This window comes from Pollicipes pollicipes, unplaced genomic scaffold (genome assembly GCF_011947565.3).
Source record: "Pollicipes pollicipes isolate AB1234 unplaced genomic scaffold, Ppol_2.1 Scaffold_5724;HRSCAF=6776_pilon_pilon_pilon, whole genome shotgun sequence".
Lineage (NCBI taxonomy): Eukaryota > Metazoa > Arthropoda > Thecostraca > Pollicipedomorpha > Pollicipedidae > Pollicipes > Pollicipes pollicipes.
In genome coordinates, this window is record NW_023596746.1 from 23,910,772 (window position 1) to 23,920,918 (window position 10,147).

Sequence of the window (10,147 nt, forward strand, 5' to 3'; positions counted from 1 at the left end):
GTCGGCGTCGCTCGTCTCGGTCAGGATCACAAACTCGTCCGTGCTGTCCCAGTCGCCGGCAGGCTCAGCCATCCTCTGACGCCTGACCGCGCGGTGGGAGCAGCGGTCAGCCGACACAAACATCCTCTGACGCCTGACCGCGCGGTGGGAGCAGCGCTCAGCCGACACAAACATCCTCTGACGCCTGATCACGCGGCCGGAGCAACAGTCAGCCGACACGAACATTCTCTGACGCCTGACCACGCGGTCAAAGCAGCTGTCAGCCGACACAAATATCCTCTGACGCCTGACCACGCGGCCGGAGCACCGGTCAGCCGACACAAATATCATCTGACGCCTGATCACGCGGCCGGAGCAGCGGACAGCCCACACAAACATCCTGTGACGCCTGATCACACAGCCGAAGCAGCGATCAGCCCACACAAACATCCTCTAACGCCTGATTACGCGACCGGAGCCCACAGCCGACACAAACATCCTCCGACACCTGATCACGCGGCCGAAGCAGCGATCAGCCCACACAAACATCCTCTGACGCCTGATCACGCGGCCGGGGCCAACAGCCGACACAAACATCCTCTGACGCCTGATCACGCGGCCGGAGCAGCGGTCAGCCGACACAAATATCCTCTGACGCCTGATCACGCGGCTGGAGCAGCGGACAGCCCACACAAACATCCTCTGAAGCCTGATCACGCGGCCGGAGCAGCGGTCAGCCGACACAAATATCCTCTGACGCCTGACCACGCGGCCGAAGCAGCGGTCAGCCCACACAAACATCCCCTGACACCTGATCACGTGGCCGGAGCAGCAGTCAGCTGATAAAACACATGCGCACACGCTTGAAAACCAAACGAGGAGAGAAAACAATCAGCAAACTGACATGAGTTCCAAACGACGTTCCATATCTCGTGATTCCACATGATGAAATGCAAATGGAGGACTGCACAAAAGACGTGTACTCACATTTTGTTCGATATCCACGAACACCGCATGTGAACTAATAAGAGGTCACCATAAAATGAGAACCGAGAGAACTCTACACAACGCAGGTCGCCATGCAGACAGATCGCCGCGCCGCCTCCACCATTCGATGCCTAATGGTTGAGACCCTCTAGCACTTCCGAAAATGGTGATCCTAGGTCCAATCAAAGACGCCAACTTCGCCCAATTTCAAAAGTCTTGCTTGCAGACAACTCAGTTCTAAGAAATCATCCGTGCGGACAGCACACGAGCTGAGCTGTCTGCAAGCAAATATTTTGGAACGTGGCGAAACAGACGACACTGACCTGAGCTACTCCCTATTTTGGTGGAGATTTGATCGGTCGGATCTGACAAATCTATTGTCTGTATGCCATACAACCTCATCAGCTGAGCAGGTGGTAAAGACTAAATGATACACTCAAGCAACAATCTTGAAATGTGGCGATATTGTTCAGCTTCGCTGTGACCTAGGGTCCCCCACTTTTGGAGCCGAGATAAGAAAGCAACTATTTCATATCGAATAGCGAAGGTTTCATGGCGATCGAAGCTAAATAAAAGGTGTCCTAAATACTGCATTCCAGCAGCTGAAATCGTTACGGACTCCCGTGCCGCACGTTTACTGCTCAATTTGTGCACAAACAAACGGTGTTATCTTGTAGGCTCAACCGCAGTCCCCAATGTCACTCAAAATGCTCCCGGTCGTTATTGATATGATATAATGCTCTCGATACGACAATGTTCTCGACAGTGAAGCTGCCGAGAGTATTGTCTAATTTTCTGCACTTCGATGGTATATCAGAATTTAAATCTACTTGCCTTGGTATTTATAGCACCCCCAGCGAGCACCTTCCTCTCATCCTGCAACTTTTGCGACTTTTTTTGCTGCATCATACAAACTGAAGGATAAGACGCTTGCCTCCTAAGGATATGCCAAGAGCTCGTGGTCCAAATCATCTCAGTACAAGCACCTAGGGCAAATACAATATATAGTGTAATTGGCGCCACAAAAAATCACGAACGAAATCCTTAACTACCAGTACATTCCTCAGGAAATCGCAAAGTGACACGCTCCTGGTTCACAGACGGAGCCACAAAATCAGGGGGCAAATTCGCTCGACTCTTCGGGCAACTCACAATAGTTTTGTGTCGAAAAAAACACGTGGAACTGACGCACCTCGCGCAAGGTCAGCTACCGGCTGAGGTCGCGGCAGGACGTGATCCGTATGTGTTTCAGTTCGCAGTACAAAATGTCATTACTCTGGACAAGTAATTTTCTAACTACAATTTCAAATTGCAAATTTAAAGTTCAAACTAAAGATTTTCAGAGAAATATGTTTTATGGACGTTAAAACTTTTAATGGACAGTTTCGGACTCCCAATTTTGGACCATTTTGGTCAAATCGGCTTGGCATTCAACAAAATACTAAATTTCCATTGATTTCAGTCTATGTCGGGATTTCGGCTGATACGTTTCGGTCTACACGACACAGTTTGCTGAGATGATTCTGAGTCTATTCCAGGGTGGTATATGATATGTTAGCACTTACCTGATTGCCAATTGATGACATTTGGAAGCATCCAAGGTCACTGTTCCTGAAAAAAACAACAGTTGAAATGACCATTGCATCAGAGAGTTGTGCACAGCACATATTCATGGGACACTACTTGCATGGTTGATTCCCCAACATGGGTATTTAACAATATGAAAAGCATGGCCATCAGCTTGGTGTGAACACTGGACACTGAGCACAGCTATCTCAGTTGTTGATTGCAACACAAGGAATATCAAGCATTTGCAGAAATAAATCAAGCCCGTGACGGTTAACTGCGTATGACACTAAAGAATGAATGGATACTACATTTTTCCTTCAGCTGTAACAAGCCATAATTTTTGAGAGGGTACTGGACATATTTTCTGATCTTTCTTCCATTGATTTTGCTGAGGTGTAATCATGCAAGGCCTACTGTCAGGTGCCATTTTGGACAGAATCCTACCTTGGAATAAAAATAGACTTGGTGTCTGAGACTGGAATGCTACCAATCACAGTATGGGCCTGAATTCAACTGAACTTGTGTATTGTGTGTGCACAAAAAAATGGTGTTGAGCACTAGATTAAATTCCCCAGCAAAAAAAGCTTAATCTTCCTAAGCTGTGTTTAATATAAATGATGAATCTGGTCTTCTTGTTGGGCCACTACATCACTGCTTGATGTTATAATCCTTTAATTATGTGAAATGCATGGCGTCCACAGCTACTGTTGTCATGCCCCTATCCAGAAACATTTCCCACTTCAAAGGCATGGTGCAAAGCATGGGAACTGGTCTGAAAGGGTTTGACCAACTAAAACAAGTGCAAAATATGATGTAATGAGACAATGTAGCATAGCTCTGGCATGCATAAAGGTTTCAACCTCACAACACAAACCTTTCCATTGCCCAGCATCTCCACATTGCTGATAATACATTCTCAAGATTTAATCCAAATATTTTCCATGGATGGATTTATGGGATCAGAGCTCATGCTAAGCAGTGCGTGTTGTGTGAGCCCTGCCTCCTACCATCTGATCATCAATTTAGACTACCATCAGATCATGCAGGTCAACATCAGAATTTGGTGGAGAAAGCTCAATGCACTGCAGTGTTTGGCATGGCCGGCCCTGCCTTCCAACGTCATCTGAGTCATCTGACATTTATCGTGGTTGCTGCCCCCAGCTGCATGCTGTATCTGTCAAGGGCAAAAAGAGAATGCCTTAAGAGACTCAAACCCACCCCACCACAGTTGGGTGAATCTGGAGGAAGGCACTCTAACCAGCTGAGCCATCAGGATGGACATATAATACTATACATACATGCATTTTATGTCAGCACCTTGGAAAATGCCATTAACTACAATTTCAGCTCCCATTGGCCACTGTCACTCTTAGCCTGGACCCTGAGGTTAAAGGTTCCCTTTTAAGTTGCTGTACAAAATTAGCAGACAACTGTGGGATTCAGATTAGATTGCTCACCTGAGTGCAAAACTTGGATGCAATGATGGAAATTCAGGGAAGGGGGCATAGAGCACTTCTTGGTGTGCAGCAAACCTAACTGCATTCCATGTGTGATTGTTCACACTTCTCACACATTAGAGCTGAAATAATTCCTGCATTTCTGATCATTACATGCTAAACTAGAGGAATAAGAAATTTGCAACAACTGGTTTCAACCAACTGAAATACCATGACTCAGAACTAGCTAGGAAAATCAAAATTTTGGCTGTTGATTGGTTAACAACTTGTGTGGCCAACCTGTGTGATTAAAACAAAAGGTTGTGAATTTACTCTTGGTATGCTAGGCACTGTTATCTCTTTGTGGTTAAGATTCTGAAATTATGATGGAAAATCATTTTCATAACAAACTGCATAAGTTGTTTTGTGCATAAGCAAAGAACATTGTTCACATAGATAAAACAGCAACATTAGCCTTATTCCCAAGACCAAAACCACGAAAGTGATAGACATAGTTGACACCAGACATAGTTGGGTTGATATTTCAGCAACATGCCTTTATGAAAGCAATAGCAGAAGATTCATTCCAAATTGGTTTTGCTATTGTTTTGGTGAAAATATGTTGCTGAAATATCAACCAAACTATATCTCCATTCCCCTGATTTTTCTCTGAGAAATATGGCTAATACTTCTGCCTTATCTTTATAGCAAATTGATGCAATTAAAGCTACAACCAAAAATGACACTGATAACTCCTGCAAGGGACTAACAGGTGGTCTGATACTCACCAAGACCTTGAAAGGCTCAGTGCGCCCGGACAGGGCAGGGCTAGGCCACGACATGCCAAGCAAAGTTCAGTTAAATTGTGTCAGATACTAGAGTCAGAGAAAAACATATGCTGATATTTTATAAACACACTTATATTTGATCCCTTGAATAAGGAGGCAGGCATACACAATACCATAAGCAAATTTTATGTGGCAGGCATGCATCACATGACAGTGCATATTGCACATGGGCTTGAAGTGATGGCAGTGGTTGTTCATACCAGTTTCCAGCTAAATACACATATTCTATATTTAAAATGTCCACCAGAAATCTAACTTCTTGACACATGACATCAATGTTGTGCAATGGTGAACTCCAATGTTTTCATGGAAGATCCCTTCTTAGATGTGACAATGTCTTTCATAACATGACACAACTGCAATACTTACTGTGTGACATTGCATTTTGCATAATGTTGCTGTCATGCTTACTGCCACCAATTACAAAATCAAAATTGTCATGTCAAGAGTAATGCGTAAATGTGGTTGGAAAAAGAACACAACATTGGGGATATCCTAGCATCAGGGCAAATATTACGCAATAGGTCAGCTAATCACTGATACATGTACAGGATGTAATTACAACTTGGGACCTTTCACATTTTGACCGCATTAATGGTGGTAATGGACAAGTGTCACAAGTTAACAAATCATGCAAGTCGTATTAGAGCATAAACGGCACCCATCAACTGGGATTGAATTCATATATGCATGACGCGCTACTGGACAGCAGCACATCATCGTCCACGTGCACAAACCTAAGAGAAGATGTTCACACAAACCAGACAGAATGTCTACGGCTAACCAACTGCATGCATAAAAACGATAGGCGCCGTACCGCTCCCTTAATGGCCTCCCACATAACTACACACCATCCCACTACAAGATCTGTTTACAATTGCAGGTCCTGCGCCAGATTATACACGTTTGACAATGATGCATTAGTGCAGTCATGTATCGATCTAGTTTTGATTACGTCATACGGTAATAACGCCTTATTTTGCATGTTTTGGTTTACTCATGCCATACAAGTTAGTTTATGACGCTTCAAAATATTTTTAGATAAAAGTATATCCAATATATTATTATGGTAGCAAAACCAGGGTATGGACACAAACTACAATCAAAAGATTTGCGTCATACTAAGGGCATTTTACGGGGTTGTGTTCGCAATAGCAGCTCAGTGAATTTGTTTTGCCAAATATCCAATCATATTTTGTGTGTGCAACTGTAGCCCAATAAAATAACGGTAATTCTGGCAAATATAGCTATTGTATACCAACAGACGACGATTTGGAACAAGACTGCCAAAACGCGGCCTAGCAGAAGTGCATGCTGCTAAGTTCCCATATGTCAATATTTACACCGTGGCCGGCGCGCGTTAGTGGTTGGGGGTAAATGGGATTACTGAACCCACGACAACGTGTGGCGGCCGGGCATTTGTAGTAGTGCATGTGTTCGCATTGTTAGCAAATGTGAAAGACATGGTGTGGAGGTAATTGACATGAGACAGAACTTAGCCAGAGAAAGAGGCATCGTCCCTGTACCATCCAGGGCCGAGGCAGCACATCTTGACGGTTGCGAGTAGGGCGCGACTTACGGGTGCCTGGTCTGGACTTTAAATGGTGTCTTTTTCCCTGCTCAAAACAGCCCAGTTTGCAAGCCTTGATGAGACATACTTTGAGCTGAATCCTTGTGCTTTATTTAGAAGAACCGTGCTTCGAGCAGCCAAACAGCGGTCCCCAATGTTTTCATTTAGCCACTGGACCAAAAGTATCTGATCAAAGCTACTTTTTGGAATTGGTAGACCATTACTCAGAGGCCAGAGGGGCATCTCAAAGCCCCTTGGTATGCTTGAGAGGGATTTGGAACCACAAAAATTTCATTTTAGATGAGCAAAATTGCCATTGGCCTCTCAAATATCTCCTAGAAGTGATGGGCATGTGTCCACAGTCTGTGGGTGTTAATGAAAGAAGGTCATGCTGGTATCCTTGATAGCACATGCTATAAGGGAATACTTTGATAAGAGGTCTTTTTTGGTTCATATTGTATGCAACCAATTTACTTTATGAGGCTGACTCCACATTGATAACAATTTAACTTTTTGAGCATCATAAGCCCCTTCATCATTTGAAAGATAATTTGAATGCAGATGTACACATGCAGGTAATGATATGGATGTAGCTTGAGTCTTGAATTTTCCATATAGGCATGACAGTTTTTTGCCTCTCACAATCCACTCTACAGGCAACAATCTGGGTATCTTAGACATTTTGGTCAGCACTGGTGGCACCAGCTGTTGCAGCTCATAGTGTCCATTGTCTGGCTTTATTGTTTGGTCTGTTAATTCTACCTGATGTTTTCCAGTTCCATCTTACACTGACAGCTACACCTTAAGTCTCCAACCATCAGAGTTGATGTTTGAATCTGTGGTCACCTCATAACACTGTTTGGACTGGAGCTCACCTGTGCTGCCGCCAAAGCTCAGCTGTCAAGGTATCGAGGCTCTGCTTCTGGTGGTCCTCAGCTATGTGTTGCATGTGTTGTCTGATCTCCTTTTGCTGTCTGAATGTTGGGTCTGCTTTCTCAGGATGGGGTTGCCAAAATGATTAATTGGGTCAGCATTGCAAATTGCGTTGATCTGGGGATGCAGGAGATACACAGTTGCATGCTCCAGACTTCTGGCTCCACAGTAGCCTCCTAACCATCTTTCTGTGGTCTGTTCCTCTTTAACTCTGCTGAACCCTGACATTTGACCAGCCAGGTTAAATGGCCAGCCAGGCCAAGCAAGAGGCACATGAATGCTGGGTTGACTTACCATTGGGTTCAGTGCTAATTGGCATATCCTGAGTGTGGGAATGAGCAACAGGCAGTGAACCCTGAGCTAGAGATGTGAGAGGATAATAAGCATCAACTTGCCTTCCATGCAAGTGACCAAATATTGCCACCCTGCAATGGGTCAGTATGCAATATTTTAAATCATGTGTCACCAATCACTGAGCTGTATGGGACATCAGCCTTTCTGATGCCCCCTTTTGTTGCATGATGAAGCACAGCAATCTTGTGTGCCTTTGAATTAAGTCTGAACATTTGATTTGATGGACTCAAAGGATCAGAGCCCATGCTAAGCATATTAGATGCATGAGCCCTGACTGTCATCACCTGATTGCTCAGGTCATTGGCATATGTTTTTCTGCCAAAGGTTAATGTACTGAAAGCCTTACCATGGTCTGTCATACCCTCGTCACGTCACGTCACGTCACCAGGCCTGTGGCGCGGCCGCTGCCACCAGCCACCGGCCATCCCAGTCAGGGACAAATAGCGCGCGGGCGAAGTGATTCGAGCCAGAAGCCACCCCACCACCGATAGGTGAATACGAAGGCAGGGGCTCCAACTGGCTGGGGTGCCAGGGTGGGCAAGGGCAAAAACAAACCTAGATTTCGAGTTGGGTAGACCAGTGCACTGCGTACCTGAGTTCTTCCAGACCTCGCGCGCAGACATCAGCTGTCACTGCCCATGCACGCCCGCAACTTCCTGACCCGCCTTGGCTGTCTGTGGCTGTCTGGCGGAGGACGTCTTATGATAACAATTGTGGGAGTACTTGACCTGGCCCAGTCACATTGAAATGGAAGAAACATGTTGAGTACATGTGGCTGCCTGGCGCGGGATGTCTGGTGGTAAGGTTTGTGGAAGTATTTGGCCTGCCCCAGTCGCATTGAAATGGAAGGAGCATGCTGATTAAATCAGATATTGTAGGACCTCAGGTACTCAGTTGATATGATATGATTTAGGACAGCATACCTGGTCGCACCGTGTCACAGAGGGCTGTTGGCTGGTTTTGACAGCACTGGACAGTGGTGCTCCTGGGACTTTGGTTTGAAGTGTCACTCGTTATGCACAGAGCACACGTTGTCAAAAAAAGATGTTGTGGGACCCTCCCCCCTCCCCCCTCCCCCCCCATTGGCGTTTCTGACCGGTCTGCTGTCAGCGATGCTGTGGTCCGAGGTAAGTCAGGGCCAGTGGGACGCACGCGGAAGACCAGACCGGTTAAACCAGGGCCAGGACGCGGACGGACCCAGGCCAACTGGAGTGGCCCCGCCGGCCGTGGGCCGGCAGCACCCGTGAGGCCCGGCGTAGAGCCGGGCCTGCGCTGCGGTCAGAGCGCGGTGCCCGTGCCGCGCCGGAACGGGGGTCGTACTCGCAGTGCTGTGGTCCGGCCCGGGGGCGGGGCGGCCAGCTGCCCGGCGCAGGTGTGAACTGTAAACGCCGCCCGGCCACCTGTGCGCCGGTCAGGCCGGCCCAGCGACGTCGCAGTGGGACGGACGTGTCGCCAGCCGCCCGCCGGCACCGCCGCGCCGCCGCCATGGACCACCTTCGGACGGTCGGTGGTCCTCTGTGTGTCGGGAGAGGGACGGCCGGGCCGGCCTGGAAGTGTGGTGGCCGTGGGTGGGCTCGCTGGTCCTCGGCAGGCGTCGGATCGGAAGGTCTGACCCCGTGGTAGGAGGGATGTCCGGTGGCGCAGCTCGGTGCCGGCTGGAGGCTGGGGGTCATAGCCGGGGCGTCGGTGCTCACCAGGGACGGCTACGTGGCCGCACGCAGTCGATGTGCTCGACCCCCTCCGCTGATCAGGGACGGCTGCGTGCCCGCACGCAGTCGATGTGCTCGATCCCGTCTGCTGATCAGGGACGGCTGCGTGGCCGCACGCAGTCGATGTGCTCTATCCCCTCCGCTGATCAGGGACGGCTGCGTGGCCGCACGCAGTCGATGTGCTTTATCCCCTCCGCTGATCAGGAACGGCTGCGTGACCGCACGCAGTCGATGTGCTCGATCCCGTCTGCTGATCAGGGACGGCCGTATGGCCGCACGCAGTCGATGTGTTCGACCCCCTCCGCTGATCAGGGGCGGCTGCGTACCCGCACGCAGTCGATGTGCTCGACCCTCTCCGCCGGCCAAGGACGGGTCTATACATCGCACTACTGATCTTCCGATCTTTCCTGTTCGTCGTTCCTGTTGTTTTCACGCTTTGCGCGTGCCGGATGAACTTTTCACGTACGAGGTGTTAGTGTTGTCACTGCGTGTAGGTTACTTACTCTCATGCAGGGTAAACCGTCCGCGTTAGTTTGTTACCAGAGATTAGATGAAGTGGTATGGACTGGTTGTACACGTGGTCATTGTGCGGAATTGTAGTATAAATTGTTCGTAGTGTTTCCAGAATTTAAGTAATTTTTATCTATGTTCGTGTACATATTCGTTTGGTCACAATACGAAATAGTTATTTAGGTACAACGTTCAACTTTAGCAAAATGATTGGTGCATGGTATTGAATGTTGTTTAATGGCATTAGAAATT